The following is a 25,414-nucleotide window of genomic DNA, read 5'->3' on the forward strand; positions in this document are numbered from 1 at the left end:
TAGATGAAGATGAAATGGGAGATAAGATACTGCGTGAAGAGTTTGACAGAGCACTGAAAGACCTGAGTCGAAACAAGGCCCCGAGAGTAGACAACATTCCATTAGAACTACTGATGGCCTTGGGAGAGCCAGTCCTGACAAAACTCTACCATCTGGTGAGCAAGATGTATGAGACAGGCGAAATACCCTCAGACTTCAAGAAGAATATAATAATTCCAATCCCAAAGAAAGCAGGTGTTGACAGATGTGAAAATTACCGAACAGTCAGTTTAATAAGTCACAGCTGCAAAATACTAACGCGAATTCTTTACAGACGAATGGAAAAACTGGTAGAAGCGGATCTCGGGGAAGATCAGTTTGGATTCCGTAGAAATGTTGGAACACGTGTGGCAATACTAACCTTACGACTTATCGTAGAAGAAAGATTAAGAAAAGGCAAACCTACGTTTCTAGCATTTGTAGACTTAGAGAAAGCTTTTGACAATGTTAACTGGAATACTCTCTTTCAAATTCTGAAGGAGGCAGGGGTAAAATACAGGGAGCGAAAGGCTATTTACAATTTGTACAGAAACCAGATGGCAGTTATAAGAGTCGAGGGGCATGAAAGGGAAGCAGTGGTTGGGAAAGGAGTGAGACAGGGTTGTAGCCTCTCCCCGATAATATTCAATCTGTATATTGAGCAAGCAGTAAAGGAAACAAAAGAAAAATTCGGAGTAGGTATTAAAATTCATGTAGAAGAAGTAAAAACTTTGAGGTTCGCCGATGACACTGTAATTCTGTCAGAGACAGCAAAGGACTTGGAAGAGCAGTTGAACGGAATGGACAGTGTCTTGAAAGGAGGATATAAGATGAACATCAACAAAAGCAAAACGAGGATAATGGAATGTAGTCAAATTAAATCGGGTGATGCTGAGGGAATTAGATTAGGAAATGAGACACTTGAAGTAGTAAAGGAGTTTTGCTATTTGGGGAGCAAAATAACTGATGATGGTCGAAGTAGAGAGGATATAAAATGTAGACTGGCAATGGCAAGGAAAGCGTTTCTGAAGAAGAGAAATTTGTTAACATCGAGTATAGATTTAAGTGTCAGGAAGTCATTTCTGAAAGTATTTGTATGGAGTGTAGCCATGTATGGAAGTGAAACATGGACGATCTAGTTTGGACAAGAAGAGAATAGAAGCTTTCGAAATGTGGTGCTACAGAAGAATGCTGAAGATAAGGTGGGTAGATCACGTAACTAATGAGGAAGTATTGAATAGGATTGGGGAGAAGAGAAGTTTGTGGCACAACTTGACCAGAAGAAGGGTTCGGTTGGTAGGACATGTTTTGAGGCATCAAGGGATCACAAATTTAGCATTGGAGGACATCGTGGAGGGTAAAAATCGTAGAGGGAGACCAAGAGATGAATACACTAAGCAGATTCAGAAGGATGTAGGTTGCAGTAGGTACTGGGAGATGAAGAAGCTTGCACAGGATAGAGTAGCATGGAGAGCTGCATCAAACCAGTCTCAGGACTGGAGACGACAACAACAACAACACTGTACCATTACACTCATTACTCGTAGCAGACAATCTTACCGAGTCCTGTAAGAGTTCGGGCAATGCGTGTGCATCCAGCACAGAAGAAAAATGTCAATGGCCGGTTAGCCTGAAGATGGTATCTGCTCTTTCGGATATGTCCGAAAGTACAGATATCATCTTCATATTTGTTAGTGCGTCTCACATAAAGTTACAGCTGCCAGAACGAAGCCAGACTGGATGTGTTTCTGTCCTGGTACCCCGTAAACAAGGAAGCGGAACCGTCGCCGCTTCTTTCGTATACAGGTCTATACTTCGTTCATCATAAGAATAAACCTGAAGTAAACAAACAAACGTGATGACCGATCAGCAGCCGTAGCGCTCCTACACTGCTGTTGTTCCGCTCTTGGAAGTAGGTCCAACTTATGTATTAGATATGTTATTACTATGTCGTGAAAATGAAACTTTGAGACATTCTGATGTATTAACAACCCTCAACGTTTTCTTAATCACACTTTAGCTACGTAATTTTGATTTCAAAAATCGTATATTGTCGCAGTCTCTATCAACGCTACTTGTGCTCTGATTGTCTCGCTGTTCATACTTACCGCGAAAACGGGTTGACACTGCTTCCTGTTTCGTAGTGAAACACAAGCGCGGAACACGTTATTATTAATGTTTTTCACAAGACTACAGGGAAAAATCAGCTTTGACAAATTTCGAGAAATACTATGTAACGAAAATAAGGGAGAGAATTGACGGGCTCGGCAGTAAAAAATGATAAGGGACAAATCAGTAGTTTCGAGAAAAAGCAGCACAAATTTTGATATGTAATTTCAGTTCTGTAGACAGTGCTTCAGGCATTACTGTACCTTTATTCCTTATCGCATAATTAAAGCTATTTAGAAGAAACATGAACAGTTCTGGTGACATTCTAACATAATTAAAAGAAATTCTTGGGGCTTCCATTACAAATTATACAAGGATACTGAGCAACCGAGATGACGTCTTTTCTTCATCCAGTCACGAATCGAAACACTTTTTTTTTTCTTATGCAGCGATTGCACGCAACAAGCTTTAACTCCATCACAACTAGCGCGACGTGTGGCTGCCACAACTTTCATTCCAGACACGACTCAGGAACCCACAAAACGGCGAAACTGAAGTGTCTACAGTCAAATATGAAACCGTTTGCTTGCAACTCATTCCACGCAACGAGTGGCACAACCTAATGTTGTCGTGTAAACTAGGCTTAACAGACAGAGAGCAGTATGTTGTCCTGAATGGGGAGACTTCAACAGAAACAAGCGTAACATCAGGTGTGCCCCAGGGCAGCGTAATGGGTCCGCTGCTTTTTACGATTTACATAAAAAAGATCTGGTTGATGGTATTGACAGCGGCATGACACTGTTTGCCGATGATGCTGTAGTCTACAGGAAAGTAGTATCACACGAAAGTTGTGAACAAATCAATGAGAATTTGCAGAAAACAAATGCGTGGTGTAATGACTGGCAGTTATCTCTCAATATTAGCAAGTGTAACCTACTGCGTATAACAAGGCGAAAATCCCCATTAAAGTACGGGTACAAAATAAATGATCAGTCTTTGGAAGCGGTAACATCAGTCAAGTATCTCGATGTGACTATTCGAAATGATCTCAAATGTACGATCAGATTACACAAGTAAAGGGGAAGGCGAACTCTAGATTGCGGTTAATTGGTAGAATCCTGAAGCGATCCAGTCCTTCAACAAAGGAAATAGCTTACAATACGTTAGTTCGTCCAGTCATATTGTTCGTCTGTATGGGACCCTTACCAGTTGGGTCTGATTCAAGAGATTGATAAGGTCCAAAGAAGAGCGGCAAGCAAGATTCGTGACTGGTACATTTAGCCATCCCGAGAGCGTTACAAATCTCATAGAAAGTTTGAAGTGGGGCACACTTGCAGATAGACGACGCACCAAACGGAAGGGGCTGCTCCAGAACCCGATCTAGGCCGAAGAAGAAGAGCATGTATTATTACCACCAACTTTCAAATCGCGCAATTATCACCATTCAAAGATAAGGGAAATTAGAGCTCTAATCTAAAAGCCGTAAATTCAACTAAATATCTAGGTATTACAATTACGAACAACTTAAATTGGAAGGAACACACAGAAAATGTTGTGGGGAAGGCTAACCAAAGACTGCGTTTTGTTGGCAGGACACTTAGAAAATGTAACAGATCTACGAAGGAGACTGCCTACACTACGCTTGTCCTTCCTCTTTTAGAATAGTGCTGCGCGGTGTGGGATCCTTACCAGATAAGACTGACGGAGTACATCGAAAAATTCGAAGAAGGGCAACACGTTTTGTGTTATCGCGAAATATGGGAGATTGTGTCACTGAAATAGTACAGGATTTGGGCTGGACATCATTAAAAGAAAGGCGTTTTTAGTTGCGTCGGAATCTTCTCACGAAATTCCAATTACCAACTTTCTCCTCCGAGTTTTGTTGACGCCGACCTACATAGGGAGGAACGATCACCACCATAAAATAAGGAAAGTCAGAGCTCGTACGGAAAGATATAGGTGTTCTTTCTTTTGGCGCTATACGAGATTGGAATAATAGAGAATTGTGAAGGTGGTTCGATGAACCCTCTGCCAGGCACTTAAATGTGATTTGCACAGTCCCCACAGTAACAACAGAAAAGTTTTCAAACATGGAAACTGACATTACGAAAAGGCGAATGAAACTATCTGGTCGTCTCAACAGACTAGCATAAAAGCGATTGACAAAAAGGATAATAAATTATGTAACATCACATAAGAACTCAAAATCTCGCCTGAACGAAGTTCGAAAGGATCTCAGCAATCCAAACATAAGACCAACCGACATTTTGGAAAGAGACACCTTCAGACGCAAAGTGGGAAGTTACATCAGAGCAACCAAAACAAAGCAGTAGAGACCAATGTCATCGGAAGAACGTAAGCAAGGCTTCTGGGAAAGCCTGAAAGCATACTGGAAGAACAAGAAGAACCTAAGGAAAAGCTGATTGAGTCATTCGCTTAACGTCTTAATTTATTGGGGGAATTCGATAATAGTGATGATAATAATTATTATAATTAGAATAATGATTTGGTCGAAATAGCGTGTTTCACAGACGTATCGCACGCAAGCATTCTTCGCGAGTTCCAGCAGGCTTGATCTGTCATACGAAAGCCCTTGGAGAATAGACTGATCATAATTAAGGACGGAGAGTATTGGTGAGCCTACGACTTTCTTTGTAAGTCACAGAGCAAAAAAGTACTTTGATTATAAACTTAAAACCACGGGAAGGGCGTTGTAATACGATCGAAACGTTGGTTTTAGGTTTTACAATTAACGTATTTTATACTATGACGCTGTACAACACCCGAAAGAATTTGGTCATCATGACACCAGCCGCGGAACTCTTACGTAGTTATGTCTACACGAATTTTTATGTATATATATATATATATTTCTGTGATGACTGAACTGATGCGGACACCTTCTTACAAACTGCAGTTCTGTTTTCCTTCCATCACTTAGGTGATGGTCCAGAATTATCCCCAAGTTCTTTGAACAAGAAGAAAAGATTATTTCTGTGCTGTTCAGGATTGAAGTGATGCTCTGAACTGAGGGATGATAAGTCTTTTGTGAGCGACTAAGATTGCTTACGTTTTAGGTAAGTTTCAACCCACGTTCTGTGTCCATTATGATAAAGCAAGTAAGTCAGCATTTACGCACTGGATAGATGAGCGTACATTTCTTAGGCTCGCAATTAGATATAACTGAAGGTCATCGGTGTTGAAATTATATTTTCAATGGGAGATAGCAGTCGACAAATCATTAACTTATAACGAGAAAAGTAATGCTTACAGTACTGATCCTTGTGGGCCGCTGATGCTCAATTCCTCCGTTGTGAGCTCTCCATTCCGATCATTAGACACTGTTGGCGGTATGTAAGCTATGAGTGGACCATAGTATCCATATTTTCACCAGTATCAGTTTTCGCCGTTCATTATGGTACATGTTATTTATTATATGAATGAACCACTAAATTTGCAATTCTATTTTAAAAGCAGCTTTCTTGCTCATTAAATAGGCTCAACTATCAACTAATGACCTTCATTCTAGAAGTCAGAAAATAATCAGTGCCATTAAAGCAATTTAAATAAATTTACTTACTAATAATCATCGTGGTGCTAATCTTTTCATATTTTCTCTTTCCTGCGTCTGTAATTGTACTGAATCGATCTTGTCGTGGCTTTTGAGGCAGTATTCTGGCTTCGAATCAGTGCTGTTTTAGGCGTTATTCAGAAAAGTTACTTCAATAGTTTTGACCAAACTGCTGTCCTATAACGGTAAGTTCGCTTCGCTTTTGCATTCTCGTTTACTTGTAATCTGAGTCGCAAAATAAATTAATTTAGAATCAGATAGAGAAGCTTCCACTTTGTACTCGCAATGCCTTTTTGCATAACAGTGAATGTGTGTGTCTGCTCAAATTGCGAAAACGAATGCTGGCATAACTAATTATTTAGGCAGTGACATTGTTTCAGATTCGTAGTAATTTGCATCTCAGTTATGAAAATTACCGCGTAATTTTATTTAAAATTGAATGTGAGATACCCCATTTCAGATTTGTATCAGAAGTAATTGCCTTATTTCCGAAGTGTTAGAGATACAGTCATATAGTCATTGTGGCTGAGGTCATTGGGCTGTGCAGGTATTAGAGAACGACTTTCGTAAATCATCTCCTGATTCTGTTATAATTACCGGATTGTAAGAGAGAGTATGTCGGTCGAAGGTGACTCTTCCTTTACTGCACTATCTGACATCACAGGCGAAGCACTCATAAAGAGGAGGAGTCGCGTTATTCAAAATCTTAAACATGGCTGCTAAACAGCAACTGTGTAAATCTGTAGAGGTTGAAAAATCAGCCAACCAGGGCAGACGAGTAGAGCTATTAATGCCAGATATAAGGAGCACCTTGTGATTGCCTTATCATTTTAAATCACTCACTAATCGAGCAGTCGCTCGGCAACAGCTACAGTTAGCAAATAATGTTGCGAGAATGTAAAAGGTGAACGACCTGTGACGTAACGCGTTTATTGTCGAAGCGCCGTCAAGACATGCAGTGAGTTACTGACTTTGAAAACCGCGGCGCGAAAAACGGACAGAAGAAAAACACTTTTACACATTCTTTTGATGTACGAGATATTCTCGATGAACAGTTACTCAGTTACTCATTTTTCTCTTGTTTCTTGTAACTTGTGTCGGACGCACTTGTCTCGCCGCCGTATTATTATTGTTAAAAATAATATTGGCTTGGCTCTGAGCACTATGGGACTTAACATCTGTGGTCATCAGTCCCCTAGAACTTAGAACTACTTAAACCTAACTAACCTAAGGACAGCACACAACACCCAGCCATCACGAGGCAGAGAAAATCCCTGACCCCGCCGGGAATCGAACCCGGGAACCCGGGCGTGGGAAGCGAGAACGCTACCGCACGACCACGAGATGCGGGCTAAAAATAATATTATTTTAGTGTAAAGTAAAAGTGCAATACTAAAAGTGCAATACTGCATAGGAGTAGATTTATTGTGCGACGTGTATGTGAAAACATCAAAGGAATTATTTTCATTACGAGAAGGGAAGTGCCAATCAAAACGGCATCCATGTTAAATCCTTCATTGCAGTGTAAGTTCATCTATTAATTGCCATAAATTTAGAGTTAAATGGAACTGGTGTATGGACTATTTATTTAGTATAGAATCTATGTCTCACTCCTTCACGAAGTTATGTAATTTTCTTTATGTTTCTGCCAAATAGTTCACAGTCACGAATTCTTTCGTCGAAATCGGACGGAAGCTGCAAGCGGCGAAATATTTTCTCCGCGCCATATTCTACTGGTAAATGCATGATAAACTACGGTCCCTTAGGAAATTCATGTTGAGCTATCCAAAAATAATTATATTTTGAATACGCATTTACTCTCCTCTGCAATGCAACTTCCGACTGATCAGACGATCGAACAAGAAACAGCCGCACTCCACCGCTGATTATAGCTATATATTACAGCACAAAAGTAAACATATTGTTATAATTAGCGACTACGAACGGGGACATTTATAACTGTATGTTTATGTATAGAGATTACGTGAACATATCGTTATAACCTGTTGCGTAAGAAAGGGGGAAATGTGCGGAATTCTTCATTTGCTGAACATTTACAGATTTCAGACAGTTCTTCGAGGGAATTAGAAGAGACCGTAGTTTTACGTAAGGAAATAAAAGTCTGGAAATTGGATTTATTAGAAGAACTTGAAATTTATAATTATCATGCTAAGGGAGATGGTAACATTTTGGACGATCATTTACAATCGCGAGTTAGCACTCCCTTGATGGATTTAATCCGCTGCTCACGGGCATATATACGTATATACGATCTCCGCCAATGTCTGAACACATGGCATTTTCTTCAAAACTTTTTTTGTTTTTTTTGTTTTGACCGGTGAGCTCCTGAGATTTCATATCACTGGGTTTCATTCCTCGTGGCCTATCAATACATGTTATCACAGTTGATATTCCAGAAATGGTTGAACAGAATATTCTCTTTTTTATGTTGTGATGTAACTTTATGCATTTATTATGTCCTCCACCTTTTTGGTAACAGAAAGAAAGCTTTGTATCTCTTATCTTGTGCACAGTAAAGCTACGCGCAGTATCACTGTGCTACATAAATGTACTAAAAAAAAATGGCTCTGGGCACTATGGGATTTAACTTCTGAGGTCATCAGTCCCCTAGACTTAGAACTACTTAAACCTAACTAACCTAAGGACATCACACACACCCATGGCCGAGGCAGGATTCGAACCTGCGACCGGAGCGGTCGCGCGGTTCCAGATTGTAGCGCCTAGAACCGCTCGGCCACTCTGGCCGGCTAAATGTATTACAAATGTTATATTTAATGTATACCTCTAAAATTGTTGCGTTTGTTAGTGACTTTCTATAAGAAATTGTCATGTAGATTTAATGTGAAATTATGCTACTTAAGATCGTCAAGACGCAGTGCTTGCGCCCACGCATATGCGCCCACTACTTTTCCATTTTTCCTATCGCTTAAGCTTCCGTAGTGTTAAGCGGAAGTTTTTTCTTGTTAGGGATGTTGTAGCTTATATTTTCTCTTCTTTCCCCCATGCATTTGTACCGATGATCTTTTGTAAACAGAACTCTACCTTCTGCACGCTGTATTTATGTACAATATTACTCTGCAGCATACGTATTAATAATTTTATCCCATAATTTATAGCTCTAAATATATTGCATTTTTAATAGCTTTGTAGAGGAAATTTCATACTTAGTTTATTGTAGAATGCTGCTGTTCAACACAACCAAGACGCACTTCTTACGCGCAGGTATTTAGCGCCCTCTGCAGTCAATTTTTCCTGGGCGCTTGAGCCTGTATATTTGTAGCAGTTGGTCTTAGACTATACATGTAACTCATGCAAATCTTTTATCCTGCGACACCTCTTACAATTTCATGTTGACAAGAGCCTCTATCTGTGGACATTTACTAACGAGTATTTATTCTGAAGTACGATATATGTAGTCTGCACTATCTTAAGGTATGGCTTGCAATAATTCTTGTTTTATTTGCAGACAACCTTGTAGGTGGAGCAACCACAGCTAAGAGTATTCATCCTAGGTATTAATAATCGCTTCATCTGTATTTAGTCCTTTATTACCGTTTTCGTGGTGTTAAAGCCTCATATTTAGGTGACATCTGTACAACAATAAATCTAGAAGGAATAACAACCCAGACACGTACACTGGTATGGTAAATAGTTTTAAGATTTTAAAAATATTAAAAACTTTTACATGAGAATATGAAAATGTTGTTACTCACATTAGAGCGGAAAAACTCGGAATCTTTTTTCCCCAACATTCGTTGTCTGTCAAATACAAGACACCGCTGAAAGACAGTATATCATGCATTAAACACTTCCGAATTCCAGTATATTGCATGGGTCCCAAACAAATCGTATCATAGTGATCTATTGGTAAGAAGAAAACAAATGAATACAATTAAAACCTGATTTTGGGCGAGAATGCCGGCCGTTGCGACCGAGCGGTTCTAGGCGCTTCAGCCTGGAACCGCGCTGCAGCTGCGGTCGCAGGTTCGAATCCTGCCTCGGGCATGGGTGTGTGTGATGTCCTTAGGTCAGTTAGGTTTAGGTAGTTCTAAGTCTAGGGGACTGATGACCTCAGATGTTAAGTCCCATGTGCTTAGAGCCATTTGAACCAATGTGGGCCAGAATGAAAAACCAAGAAGTGGTTGCCACACTGTGGAGGAATGCTCTACCTAGACAAAATCGTCAAGTAGATAGCTACTGGCGGTAAAGCAGAACCTGAGAAATGCACTTACCGCTTCTCCAGTCTATATGGAACCGCGTACAGGGGTCGCGGCCGCGTGCTCGGTCATACTGACGGCAAGAAAGTAAACAGCTTGCCTGCGGACGCCTCGCGCATGCGCTGATGAAGCGCGGGCTCGACCGAATGATTGGTGGCCTTTTGGGGATTACACGAATGGTGAATGAAAACAAGGAATATTGGGATACAAAGTACAGAAACTTTTTTAAGCATCTTTAGAATATCGATATACACTACTGGCGATTAAAATTGCTACACCACGAATATGACGTGCTACAGACGTGAAATTTAACCGACAGGAAGAAAATGCTTAGCTTTTGAGAGCATTCACACAATATTGGCGCCGGTGGCGACACCTATAACGTGCTGACATGAGGAAAGTTTCCAACCGATTTCTCATACACAAACAGCAGTTGACCGGCGTTGCCTGGTGAAACGTTGTTGCGATGCCTCGTGTAAGGAGGAGAAATGCGTACCATCACGTTTCCGACTTTGATAAAGGTCGGATTGTAGCCTATCGCGATTGCGGTTTATCGCATCGCGACATTGCTGCTCGCGTTGGTCGAGATCCAATGACTGTTAGCAGAATATGGAATCAGTGGGTTCAGAAGGGTAATATGGAACGCCGTGCTCGATTCCAACGGCCTCGTATCACTAGCAGTCGAGATGACAGGCATCTTATCCGTATGGCTGTAACGGCTCGTGCGGCCACGTCTCGATCCCTGAGTCAACAGATGGGGGAAGTTTGCAAGACAACAACCATCTGCACGAACAGTTCGACGACGTTTGCAGCAGCATGGACTATCAGCTCGGAGACCGTGGCTGCGGTTACCCTTGACACTGCATCACAGATAGGAGCGCCTGCGATGGTGTACTCGACAACGAACGTGGGTGCACGAATGGCAAAACGTCATTTTTTCGGATGAATCCAGGTTCTGTTTACAGCATCGTGATGGTCGCATCCGTGTTTGGCGACATCGCGGAGAACGCACATTGGAAGCGTGTATTCGTCATCGCCATACTGGCGTATCACCCAGCCTGATGGTATGGGGTGCCATTGGTTACACGTCTCGGTCACCTCTTGTTCGCATTGACGGCACTTTGAACAGTGGACGTTACATTTCAGATGTGTTACGACCCGTGGCTCCACCGTTCTTTCGATCCCTGCGAAACCCTACATTTCAGCAGGATAATGCACGACCGTATGTTGCAGGTCCTGTACGGGCCTTTCTGGATACAGAAAATGTTCGACTGCTGGCCTGGCCAGCACATTCTCCAGATCTGTCACCAACTGAAAACGTCTGGTCAATGGTGGCCGAGCAACTGGCTCGTCACAATACGCCAGTCAGTACTCTTGACAAACTGTGGTATGGTGTTGAAGCTGCACAGGCAGATGTACCTGTACACGGCATCCAAGCTCTGTTTGACTCAATGCCCAGGCGTTATTACTGCCACAGGTGGTTGTTCTGGGCACTTATTTCTCAGGATCTATGCACCCAAATTGCTTGAAAATGCAATCACATGTCAGTTCTGGTATGATAAATTAGTCCAATGAATACCCGTTTATCATCTGCACTTCTTCTTGGTGTAGGAATTTTAATGGCCAGTAGTGTAATAGTGGCAGTGACATTTTCGTTAATAACGCCCCTAAGTTATGTTAAAACTAGAGTGTAAAAGAGGAACATCACGTGCATATATGCTAGGGCAGCGATACAGATGTCCCGGCCGAGTCCACTGAACGAACACCTTAAAACTTTTACAAAAATTTAGAATGCATTAAAATTGTAAAAATTACGTTTCGTAAAAATGCTTTAAAAATTCTCCAAGACTGTAGTGAATTTTGGTACTTAGTAATAGTCGATAAGGAAATTTAAAAAACCTTAAATACATGCTTGTAAGGAAGACGTGGGAAACCTAAGACAATGAGGCGGAAGCATAGAGGGTGGGGTGGTGAGGTGAGGAAAGTAGAAAGGCCGAAGAGGGACTGGATGACGATAGTATTACGTCCAGCTACTTAGGCAGTCGATATCTGCCAAAATGCTACGATGTCTCGTTTGTCTATTCAGGGTATGGTGTGCAAAACGACTAATGGCTCTCATAATTTCCACCTCCTCCATGATGCTTCAAGTGTGGCCCTTGTTTTCACGATGTAAAATTCTTAAGTTACTAGTGAGATCGGTGACGGAATGCCTCTGCTCACGAAGGTGGGTACTCAAGGCAGATTTCAAGCTAGAAACCCTGAGATGTTCTTCAAACCTGGTGCTAAGGCTTCTGTCGGTTTGACAGATGTACCGCATGGGGCAATGATTGCAAGTAATGCAATACAACCCGGTTGCACTATATTTGGAACAAGTGACGTGTTCTTTGTGCCTATACTTTGTGGCAACATTACTGGGAATGAAGAAAGTCGGTTCAATATTTTTTGACCTCAACCATCTGTCGATCCTTTCGGAAATACTGCCGAAATACGGAATTTTATGATACGTGATACTGGCGGCCTTCCGACTATCGGCAATGCTAAGGATGCTATTCGTTGCGTTGGTTTTTCTTATCTTTCTGAGGATACCCCGATTATATCTTTCTGAGGATACCCAGATTAATACCATTGACAAACTCACTGTCATAGCCGTTTTTTTTTTTAAATCCGGAACTCTCTGTCAAAGGCTTTCTTTGACAACGGGACACTAAGGTGCCTACGCAAAAACGACCTGAAAGCCGACATTTTGTACTTAATAGGGTATTTGGGAGAGCTGTGGATCACTATATCGGTGGTAGTATCCTTTCTGTAAATATGGAATTCGACTTTAGTACCACAAAGGTAATTTTAAGGTCCAGATATAGTTACATCGCCCCCTCATTGTGCTGAGCAGTGAAGTGAATGTTCTAGTGTAAGCCATTTAACTCGGGCACGAACTGACAACTTTTCTCGCGTGTCCCATTGAAAAGAAGTAGAATGTCATCTATATACCTATACCAAGCTACGATCTTGCTAGCACATATTGGAAACTTAGTCATAGCATCCGACTCGAAAGCTCTCATGAATATATTGGCGAGACAGTATGACAAGGGGGACCCCATTCCAAGACCTTGTTTTTGAAAAACGCTGTCCTCCCCAAATCACTTCCAATAACTTGAGTACGTCATTGATTTCGTTGCTGGGTCGTCCGCTATGCACTCTTAAATTCTGAACCACAATACCCTGCATCTGATCTGCTGGAATGCTAGTATATGTTCTTGACGTCCAGGGAGACCAGATGAGTTCCTGGTGGGATGGTTAACCTGTAAAGTTTTTAATTAATTGTCCTCTATTGTGGATGTAGAAGGAAAGTGGGTGACGGTAATGTTGATCGAGGTACTTTGCAATCATCTTCTCAGTATTGTAACCAACCTCACTACGTGCGTTAACACTCTGGCGATCTGGCAAGTCGTCTTTACGTGGCTTAATCAAAGCTCGGAGTCTTGGTGCTACTGGGTTCATAGGAACAATATTCTTCTTTCTGAACGGATTTGGAAAGGTTGTGGTTGTATTAAGGGTCTTTTTTAAACTAGGCAAATATCTATTCGTAAGATCTACATTAGACTTAACGATGTCACTATCTACAAAGGAGGATTGCACTTTATTCACATACTGATCTTCACTTAAGATAACAGCTGTTTTTCCCTTGTCCGGCTGGACAGTTAGTGCTTTATGTCCAACGAGTTTTTTGTTAGTGAAGTCCAAAATAGCCTTATCACTCTAAAGTCGTTTCTTGAATAAACTGGAGCCACTGCAGTCTGTACGGCCTCTTACTGGCGCCAAAGCTACTTCATTGCGTTAAATTGTGGGTAGGTTGGCACCATCTAGCGCGGAGACGGTGTGGGAGATCATCGAACTAATCTGCTGTTGATTGGTCGCATGACTGATGTATGATAATACTTTCTCTAAAAATTAAGTTTCTTTCTCATTAAAATTAATAACAGAAAGATTACGCACCCTAGGGTAAAAATCAAAACGAGGTTCAGTGACCTGCTGATCAACAGTCTGGCGGCCCTTATTACATAACCTACTTAGTTTATCTTAAAGTATAGCACTAATACATCTCTAAATCGTCTCACTACATCCTCAAAGTGTTCACGGGCCAAGTCATATTGCTGCCGGCTTACTAACCTGGAAAATGCTAACAGGGCTAAATGCAATCCCTTATTCACTTATTCATCTGATCCTTTTTTTTTTCTTCTTCATACAAATGTCGTATTTCACATCTGGTACAATACGTTATAACTTTGCGAACACAGTGCTCTGGCATTGTTTTATCAACTTTGTTTATGACAAGAGCCACTCGGCTTCATGTAATCTATTGTGCTATCATGTGATGTAATAAGTGAGTACGTTTGCCTCACAAATATTTCATTATGTTTGTAAAAGTAATTTTCTAACTGGAGTATACATTTTTAGGACCACTACTTCTAAAGAAGATATAAACCTTCATTTGCAAATGGTTGGTTGAGTTTTCAACGTCTTCAGTTATGTTGTTTCAGTGATTGCAAACTAGAGTCACTTTTGCAAAGAATTTGGTAGTAGGAACTCACTTATCAGCACGATGTTGCACCCCCTCTGACCTGGTCGCATGCACTCAATCCGTTAGGTAGGATGTTTATGTGGAAGTGCTTGAAAGATTGCCGCAAACACGTCCCCCGAGTGCCCTCGAGAAATACCGATTCGGCTTTATAGAAGACACGCAAAACACCGTGACGGCGTCTGAAGAGGATCACAGAAAACGAGTTCCAGAAGGTGCACGTGCAGTGGGAATCACCCTGTATGCCTCCCCCCACGTTGCCATGCTGTCCAACAATTGCCCACTGTCACATCCAAATGCTCTAGACTAGCCGACAAAATGAAAACCCGCAATAAGACCCCTTTCAAACTCTTGTCAGGTGCTGATAACGCTGTCTCACCCACGTATTCAACAGTAGGTGTTCCTAACAGTGAACACACAACATGTGATGTTGTTCACACCCCTTGCATACCAAACTGGTCGTGCTAACATTAAACACGAGCAAAACTAACGCACTCTGGTGGCTGTTCTACCCGAGAGAGTTTCAACTCTGATCATTTATATACCTGCCAACGGCGTGTACCTGCACGAAATTACATTGAGATCAGACGATGTGTACTGAGTGCTTCACTTTTTCTGTTAGGCTGTGTATTTTCGCGTTATTTTAATTTGCGTTACTGGAATTTCGCATTATTTTACTTTCACCTTTTTTCGAACATTTTATTTCCGTGGTTTAATTTGGTGGTATTTTATTTTCGCATTATTTTTGTTTCTGTGGTATAGTGTTGCGTTATTTTATTTTCGAGTTGTTTTATCTCTGTGTTGTTTCGTAGTATTTTCTTTTTGTATTATTTTATTTTCGCCATTTTATTTTTTCAAGTCATGTTTTTTAGCTTTTGTCTTATTTATTTTCGCTGTATTGTTTTTGTGTATAATTTTTTTCGCGTTATTATACTTTTCAGCTGCCATATATTTTCTCTATAACAAAATAATACGTAAATAAAATGCCGTGAAAATAAATAAGGGATAGTGAAATGTCGTAGAGGTAATGTAAAGTGAAAGAGAAAGTAAAATAACGCGCATGTTGAATATTCGATAATAAAATCCTAAAAAAATAAAATAACTTGTAAGCAACATATCGCGAAATAATAACAAAGTAAAAACAAAGTGATGCAGAAGTAAAGAAACACGAAAATAAAACAACAGACATGTGCAATAATGGGACAGTAAAATAACATTAATGTGAAATAAATGAAAACAACATGAAAAAAAAACAATTTGAATCAAGGTAATCATTAAATAATGTGAAAATAAAATAATGGGAGAATATAATGACGCAAAGACGAAACATCACGAAAATAAAACACTGCAGTAGTAAAGTAATACAAAAATTTATACCGCAAAAATAAAATACTTTGGCAATAAAATTATGCGAAAGCAATACACACGAAAATCAAACAAAAGGACAAGTAAAGTAATCACAGGGTAAATATAACTGAAAGGGAAAGTAAAATAAGGCGAAAGTTAAAAATCCGAAAATAAAATCCATTGAGAAGTAAAATAAAGCGAAAGAAAAATAATGCAGTAGTAAAGAGAGGAGGAAAGGCAACATCTAGGAAGTAAAATAACGTCACAGTAAAATATCGCAAAAGTAAAATAACACGAAAAGCAAAATAATGCGAAAATAACATGAATGTGAAACAAGGGTGAAAGAGAAATAACACGAAAATGTGGTAATGGGAGAATGTAATGACGTGAAAATAAAATACCGGAAAAATATAATATCGCGAAAATAAAAACGAAAACAAAGAGGGCAAAAGTAATATAATGTGAAAGTTAAAAACACGAAAATAAGGTAACGGTATGGCGAACGGAAGTAAAGATACACAAAAAAAAGCAACAAACAAGTGCAATAATGGGGTAGTAAAATATCATGAATGTAAAATAACACAAAAAGAAAATAATAAATGTGAATCAAGGCGAACGTTAAACAAGGCGAAAATAAATTAATAGAAGGATACAATGAAAGCATATAATTATATATAAAGACAAATTAGCACTCCGTCTTCAGGCCACGAGTGGCCTACCGGGACCATCCGACCGCCGTCATTCTCAGTAGACAATGCGGATAGGAGGGGCATGGGGTCAGCCACCGCTCTCCCGCTCATTATGATGGTAATCTTGACCAAAGCCGCTACTATTCGGTCGAGTAGCTCCTCAATTGGCATCACGAGGCTGAGCGCACCCCGAAAAATGGCAACAGCACATGGCGACCTGGATGGTCACCCATCCAAGTGCCGACCACGCCCGACAGCGCTTAACTTGGGTGATCCCACGGGAACTGGTGTATCCACTGCGGCAAGGCCGTTGCCATATAAAGACAAGGTATCACACAAATAAAATAACACAGTTATAAAATAATGCAACAATTGACACCATGAAAATATGGTACTTCAGCAATAAAATGATGCAAAATAACAAACAATGAAAAGTAAAGTAATGGAAATGTAAATATCACTGAAAGAGATCAAAAAATGCGCAAAAGTTAAAAATGCAAAAATAAAATACCACGAAAATAAAATCTGTTCAAAAATAAAATAAAGCAAAAAAATGTGGAATAGCTGCAAAATAGTGTAATGCAATAGTAAAGAGAGAAGAAAATGCAGTAACTGGGAAGTAAATAAAACGAAAAGGAAATAAGCACTAAAATAAAATGAAGGTGAAACAAGGTGAAAAATAAATAACACGAAAATATGGTAATGAGAACATGTAATGACACGAAAACAAAATACGGCAATATCAGAATATTGCAAAAACAACACAAAAATAAATATGACGAAAGTAATATAATGTGAAAGTTATAAACGAGAAAATAAGAAACCGGTATGGCAAAAATAAAATACCATGAAAAATAATTGCCCAGGTAAAATAACGAGAAAATACAATATCACGAAAAACTAACATATAAGTACTGAAACGGGAAAATAAAATTTCAGGGAATTAAAATAATGCGACAGTAAAATACGCGAAAAGAGAATAATATAAAAGTGAAACTGGGCCAAAATCAAATAATGCGAAATTAAAGTAATGGGAGAATATAATGACACAAAAGTGAAGTACCACAGAAATAAAATAGAGCGAAAATTAATGCCACAATTATAAAAAACATGACCCCAGTAATCAAAAGAAGCGAAAATAAAATTCCATAAACAAACTGAAGCGAAAATATAGCTGAAATTAAAAACCCAAAAATAAAATACCGTGAAAATAAAATCCCACGCACAATAAAATAAAGCGAAAGTAAAATAACACTAATCAGTAATAGCTGGAAAACAATATAATGATATGGTAAAAAAAGACGGAAATGCAATAATTGGGAAATAAATTAATGTGGCAATAAAATAACACGAAAAGAAAAAAAGGCGAAAATAATATGAATGTGAAACTTGGCAAAACATAAATATATTAGTGGGAGAATATAATGATGCGAAAATGAAATACTGTGGTAGTAAACTAACGCGAAAATATAATACCGCGAAAATATAACACCGCTAAAATAAGGAATGGAAAAGTAAAATGGCGCTAAAGTTAAAAACAAGAAATTAAGATACAAAAAAACCTAAAAATAACGTATTGCGAAAGTAAAATAAGGCGAAAATATAATACCACGAAAATAAAGTAATAGAAAAAGTGGAAAAAATAACAGGAGTGTAAATAATGCGACAGCAAATTAACGTGAATGTATGATACTGCAAAAATAAAGTAGTTTGGTAATAAAATAAAGCTAAGGTAAATTAAAGGGTAAGTGAAATGACGTAAAACTGAAATAAAGTGGACATAAACTAATTTGAATACGTAATACAACGAAAATAAAATACTTACCATTTAGCACGATATTTAATCAAACCAAACAGCAGTTTCACTGCAATATTTTTTTATTTCAGAACTCACTTCTGCCATCTTTCTCCTAAAAAGCAAAATTAGGACGTGGGAACAGATTAGGTTAAGAGTTTCATACAGTTTTGCGGGCGAACAATTATGAACTCCATTATACTTTAGTCACTGTTTATAGCTTTGATGATAATGCATTCATTGAGACAAGACGTAAATCTTTGAATAACAGCATGAATTCGCTCTGAACAAGCAAACACTTCGAAACACACAAACTTTCAGTGAAGTTGACACTCACTTATTCCACATATGTCATGATCTAGTGGGGCCATTACCTTCCTCTCAAGGATCCACATATCTCTTAAGAATAACGAACACATACATTTCCACTGAAGGACGTTTCTACAGATACGTTATCAGTACTGTACTGTCTTATCATCATGGATTCCATGTTTTGGAGTCCCAGAAATCATTGATACCAACAGAGAATGTCAGTTTCGTTATGGCATCGCAATATTGAGGCAAAGTTAAGAACCCAACTTTCAGATGACTGGACTGACAATTTACCAATAGCTTTATGGGTCCATCTACTCATGTGATACTAGAATACAACACCACCACTGTAGAAATTGTTGGATGTGAGGTCTGCCAGTTATGTATAAATCACTTACTACATGAGAATTAGACTTCAAGTTCATTTTCTTTGACCCTACGCAAGTGGATTGTGATATTTCAACTGTATTTTCAACTCAAAGCAGTACATGGGCAATTAAACAAAAAAATGTTCATCGTTATGGTACAGCATCTGTTTGATCTGTCCAGAACTTATGACCTCTTCAGACATATTCATAAGATACAAAGCTCTAAACTACCTGCAGTGTACCACATGTGACACACTGATGCCCTGAAAAGTTGAAACACCTTATGGTCAGAATACTGTCTCCAATGACAAGCTCAAACCAACCCTCCTGCTGAAGATTATGGATTCTAGTGAATAATATTTTATTCAACTCATAACATACAATTTCTAATCATATGATTAGTGTACAGGAGACACATCAAAAAATGCATAACACAACTTAGGCCTAATTGGTACAAAGAATATTAACATTAATATAAACTTTTATTTTTCTTTCCTCCCTTTTGTGAAGGACAACTACATTTACACACAAGACTATGTAAATTTATCCTGCTCAAATGTTCAGTTCATCCTTGATGAACTCATCAACAGTGTAGTAGCAGCGTTTGACAAGTATATCATATAGCTTTGTTTTCAGTGTCTCTAGGTTCATACTCAGAACATTTTAGCTTGTTATGAATTTTCATTGCCATATATTGAGGAGACTGCGCATATATGTTTAAGCTATGAGTGGGAAGCTTAAAATTGTCTTTGTTCTCGTGTTATACGTGTGATTGAAACAGTTTTTCTCGAATAACTCTTCATTGCTGTGTAGAAATATGATAAGGAGAGAGCTGTTAACTGTTGTTTTTCAAATAGTGGGCGAAATGATGTCCTTGGATGGGCAATACACATGTTCCTTATTATTCTATTCTGTAACTTTAGTATGCACAATATATTGCTTGAATTTCCTTAAAAAATAATACCATACCTTACAACTGATTGAAAGTAGCTGTGGTATGCAATTTTCCTTGTATTCATGTCTGTTGCGCCAGCAAATATTTGCATAGCAAATGCAAAGCTACGTAATTTGTTTAACAGGTAGTCCACATGTTTATTCCAATTTAAATTTTTATCTAGGTTTAATCCTAAAAACTTCACAGAATCCACTTCTTCTATGTCCTGATTTTTATGAGTTATTTTAATTTCTTGGGACTTTGACTGTTTTGTTCTGAATTGGACCATGTGGGTTTTGGGGATGTTCAATCTTAATCCATTCGATTGGAACCATGTTTCTAGTTTGTTCATTGTGTTTATTATGTAGAGAGGGATGTTTTCTGGCTCCTGGTTTTCAATTAATACAGATGTGTCATCTGTAAATAAAATTGATGGAGCATTTACATTGTTCAGTAAATCATTAACATAGAACAAAAACAAAATAGGTCCTAGAATCGAGCCTTGAGGGACACCTTGGGCTACTGTTTTCCATTTTAAATAGTAATTTGATGCATTTGATAAGACAATCGCTCCTTGTTTCCTATTTGATAAGTATGAAGCCAATTTAGAACATTACCCTTGATCCCAAACTTGTCAAGCTTATAGATAAACAGTGCATGATTTACAGAGTCAAAGGTTTTTGTGAGATCACAAAAGATTCCTGCAACTTTATTATGGTTGTCTAATGATGTGCCGACCTTGTCAATAAACTTGTTAATTGCATCAATAGTACTTTTGCCACGCTGGAAACCAAATTGGTTTTTCGTAATAGTATCACATTTCTCCATAAAATTTAGATTCTGCATAGCAGCAGCATTTTCAAAGATTTTTGATAGGACTGGAAGGAGGGAGATGGGACAATAATTCCCCATATCCTCTCTTGACACTTTTTGGAGCAACGGTTTTACTTCTGCATACTTCAGCACCACTGGGAAGCTTCCTTGTTGAAAGGATTGGTTTATAATTTTAGGTAGTGGGTATCCTATTAATTTACACACAAATTTAAGGACGTTTGCTGGTATTCCATCCCAACCTGCAGAATTTTTGTTTTTTAGTTTTAATATAATGTTTCCTACATCTATTGTTGAAACTGTTTTGAATTTTGTGAAGCATTCAGAATTATGATTTAGTCCAAAGGGACATACATTGTTCTCATAATCTGCAACATTAACCTCTGGTTTTACTACATTAATGAAGAGCTCATTGAAGCATTCTGAAATTTGAACCAGATTTACAATCATCTCATCTTCACGCTTAATTGTACTAATTCCATGTCTAGAGGCTTTGATACCCAATTCGTGTTTTACAACTGACCACACTGCCTTTGATTTATTGTCATGTTTTAAGATTAATTTATTATTTGTCATTTGCTTTGCTGCTTTGACAACTTTCTTAAATGTACCTTTGTATTGTTTAACGTATTCAATAAATTCAATTTTTTTATTATGTCTTAGTTCCTTATGTAGCTGCCTTTTCTTAGCACTGGAGATTTTTATACCTTTAGTGATCCACTTTAATTTTGTAATTTTATTAAAATAAGTATTTTGTGGAAACATATCATTGAAAACACTTAGAAAATCGCTTAGAAATGCTTCAAAATTTGCTGTGCATGAAATATTTTTATCAAAGCGTCATTCTGTCTCCTTCAGCTTATCATGGAATAGAGTCAACGTTTCTTGGTTGAAGATCCTTCTTACATAAGCTTTTTTACATGGACTTCTCTACCTGCTCTGGGTAGCTCAATGAATAATGCTGAATGATCAGAAATTCCTAGATCTAGACAGAATTTATATCCATCTTCAATTACATAATTTGTTAAAATATTGTCAATGTATGTAGCTGACTGAGCATTTTCTCTTATAGATTCAGAATAATTTAATTTGAAGCCATATTTTTTATTAAGTATGTAAATTTTGATACCTCACATGTTTCATTCAACACGTTGATGTTGAAATCAGCAGCAACTACAATTTTGTTCCTCTTTTCTTTACTGACGTATTCTAACAAACTCTGACATTTACGTAGGAAATGCTCAGTTGTCACCTTCCCTGGGATTCCATAAATTGATATTATAACAACATTTAAGTCCTTTAACTCAACACAGCAACCCTCAAAAATACACTCTTCATGAAAACAATTAAAGTCACATCTTCCATGGTAATCTAAATCAGAATGAATGAGTATGCATGAAACCCCTCGTTACTTATTTATCCTACAAAAGCTGGTAGCTTCCTTGAAGTTTTCAATTTTATTTAAGATTTTTGTGGTATCACTACTAAGCCAGTGTTCATTTAAACAAATTACTTTAACATTTAGAAATTCAGATAAGAAGCTTGTAGCTCATCTAACTTAGAGCTTCTGTCACATGAGTATTCAGCACTTAACTAATTTATATTATAATGCATTATATAGTTACTAGTAAAATTATCAATTTTATTTTTGAAAGACTTAATATTTAATAATGAGCCATCCTCACAAAAGCGTAGGTGTGGATACTTCTGTAGCAGGCCATCAGCTTGCTCACTTGGCTTGTACATTTCTTCGTCACTTTGATATTGTGTACTTACATCCATAGTTATATTCTTGATGGCATTGGATCTGGATGGTGCTGAAGTGATTTCCATGGTGCCAGCCATAAAAAATCACTGCTCCTCTCTGGAGCTTTCCTTGTTCTGGAAGACACGCGTACAGCAGCTTGTTTGTCTTCCAGTATTTTTCGAGCTTGCAATATTTGTGCTTCATTTCTTTTTGGTTTGAACCATTTCGTAATTTGAGTGTTGAATGTTACTTTCTGGCCTATTGGTTTTAAACCATTTAGTGATTTGACTCTGATTGGTGGCTATATTGTTCGCTGCATGAAAAGAACGCTTTGTTACTTGCGATCGATTTCCACTTGTCCTGGGTACTTCATTGCACCGCGAAATACGAGTAAAACTTTTTTCCGTAAGTACCTCCTTTCCTAATGCATTCAAATGAAGACCGTGAACTGTATGGAGCCTTCGCTCCAAACTGTTTATGTCAATAACGTCTGCATTTACGAAGTGAGTACATACACTCCTGGAAATGGAAAAAAGAACACATTGACACCGGTGTGTCAGACCCACCATACTTGCTCCGGACACTGGGAGAGGGCTGTACAAGCAATGATCACACGCACGGCACAGCGGACACACCAGGAACCGCGGTGTTGGCCGTCGAATGGCGCTAGCTGCGCAGCATTTGTGCACCGCCGCCGTCAGTGTCAGCCAGTTTGCCGTGGCATACGGAGTTCCATCGCAGTCTTTAACACCGGTAGCATGCCGCGACAGCGTGGACGTGAACCGTATGTGCAGTTGACGGACTTTGAGCGAGGGCGTATAGTGGGCATGCGGGAGGCCGGGTGGACGTACCGCCGAATTGCTCAACACGTGGGGCGTGAGGTCTCCACAGTACATCGATGTTGTCGCCAGTGGTCGGCGGAAGGTGCACGTGCCCGTCGACCTGGCACCGGACCGCAGCGATGCACGGATGCACGCCAAGACCGTAGGATCCTACGCAGTGCCGTAGGGGACCGCACCGCCACTTCCCAGCAAATTAGGGACACGGTTGCTCCTGGGGTATCGGCGAGGACCGTTCGCAACCGTCTCCATGAAGCTGGGCTACGGTCCCGCACACCGTTAGGCCGTCTTCCGCTCACGCCCCAACATCGTGCAGCCCGCCTCCAGTGGTGTCGCGACAGGCGTGAATGGAGGGACGAATGGAGACGTGTCGTCTTCAGCGATGAGAGTCGCTTCTGCCTTGGTGCCAATGATGGTCGTATGCGTGTTTGGCGCCGTGCAGGTGAGCGCCACAATCAGGACTGCATACGATCGAGGCACACAGCGCCAACACCCTGCATCATGGTGTGGGGAGCGATCTCCTACACTGGCCGTACACCACTGGTGATCGTCGAGGGGACACTGAATAGTGCACGGTACATCCAAACCGTCATCGAACCCATCGTTCTACCATTCCTAGACCGGCAAGGGAACTTGCTGTTCCAACAGGACAATGCACGTCCGCATGTATCCCGTGCCACCCAACGTGCTCTAGAAGGTGTAAGTCAACTACCCTGGCCAGCAAGATCTCCGGATCTGTCCCCCATTGAGCATGTTTGGGACTGGATGAAGCGTCGTCTCACGCGGTCTGCACGTCCAGCACGAACGCTGGTCCAACTGAGGCGCCAGGTGGAAATGGCATGGCAAGCCGTTCCACAGGACTACATCCAGCATCTCTACGATCGTCTCCATGGGAGAATAGCAGCCTGCATTGCTGCGAAAGGTGGATATACACTGTACTAGTGCCGACATTGTGCATGCTCTGTTGCCTGTGTCTATGTGCCTGTGGTTCTGTCAGTGTGATCATGTGATATATCTGACCCCAGGAATGTGTCAATAAAGTTTCCCCTTCCTGGGACAATGAATTCACGGTGTTCTTATTTCAATTTCCAGGAGTGTATTTCACTGAAACTCTTGTTTGCGGCATGAATTTCACTGTTTACACACGACCACCTCGGTAAATCGTGACGATGCGGGATATTTACAACGAGTACATTCGTTGGAGATAAATTACTGAGGCATTTTCTCAATTCTGTGCTAGCCTTGAACGAGTCATTTCTATATACGTCATTTGATCCTCCCAGCAATACAACAGAGTCATCCTTACACAAACTATTTACTTCACGTAATTTTGTAAGGTTTTTCAGTTCACTTAATGGATTTACACACGTATTCCTTGTACTACCGAAATTTACTTTTTTTCGCGGGTTTACACGAATTACTTTTACACTCGCCGCCATCTTGCCTGGATCGTCCACATCAGCTTCAAGCAACAAGTGGCTCCAATCTTCAAACTTCCGCTGTGTGATGAACCATTTCAATGACCTACACATTCTGGCCTCACAGAAGTACATTAACATTATCAGTGAGACGAGAGTAGTGGCTGTAACTGATTCAGTGAAGTGTAAATGCTGTTAGAAATACTAATACAAAACTTCCTGGCAGATGAAACCTGTGTGCTGGATCGAAACTCGAACTCGGGACCTCTAGTGACTGAGCTACTCGAGCATGACACACCATTACTTCCGCCAGTACCTAATCTCCTACATTCCAACTTTCACAGAAGCTCTTCTGTGAAACTTGCGGAACTAGCCCCCCTGGAAGAAAGGATATTGTGGAGAAATGGCATAGCCACAGCCTGGTGGATGTTTCCAGAGTGAAATTTTCATTCTCCAGTGCAATGTGAGCTGATATGAAACTTCCTAGCTGATTGAAACTGTGTGCTGAACTGAGACTCGAATCAAGGACCTTTGCCTTTTGCGGGCAAGTGCTCTATTGACTGATGGGCCACAAGCTGTGGTTGGGTAGCTCAGTTTGTAGAGAATTTGCCCATGAAAGGCA

General features: G+C 39.7%; 1 protein-coding gene and 1 pseudogene across 3 annotated transcripts in view; one reads left to right on the top strand and one right to left on the bottom strand.

Annotated features, from left to right (window-relative positions):
* Nucleotides 1-25,414, top strand: part of LOC124719094 (guanine nucleotide-binding protein subunit alpha-11-like) — a 110,665-nt gene that overhangs the window by 23,854 nt on the left and 61,397 nt on the right. The window lies entirely within an intron of this gene.
* LOC124719306 lies at nt 16,746-16,863 on the bottom strand (annotated as a pseudogene).

The sequence above is a fragment of the Schistocerca piceifrons genome, chromosome 10, assembly GCF_021461385.2.
Source record: "Schistocerca piceifrons isolate TAMUIC-IGC-003096 chromosome 10, iqSchPice1.1, whole genome shotgun sequence".
In the NCBI taxonomy this organism is placed as follows: domain Eukaryota; kingdom Metazoa; phylum Arthropoda; class Insecta; order Orthoptera; family Acrididae; genus Schistocerca; species Schistocerca piceifrons.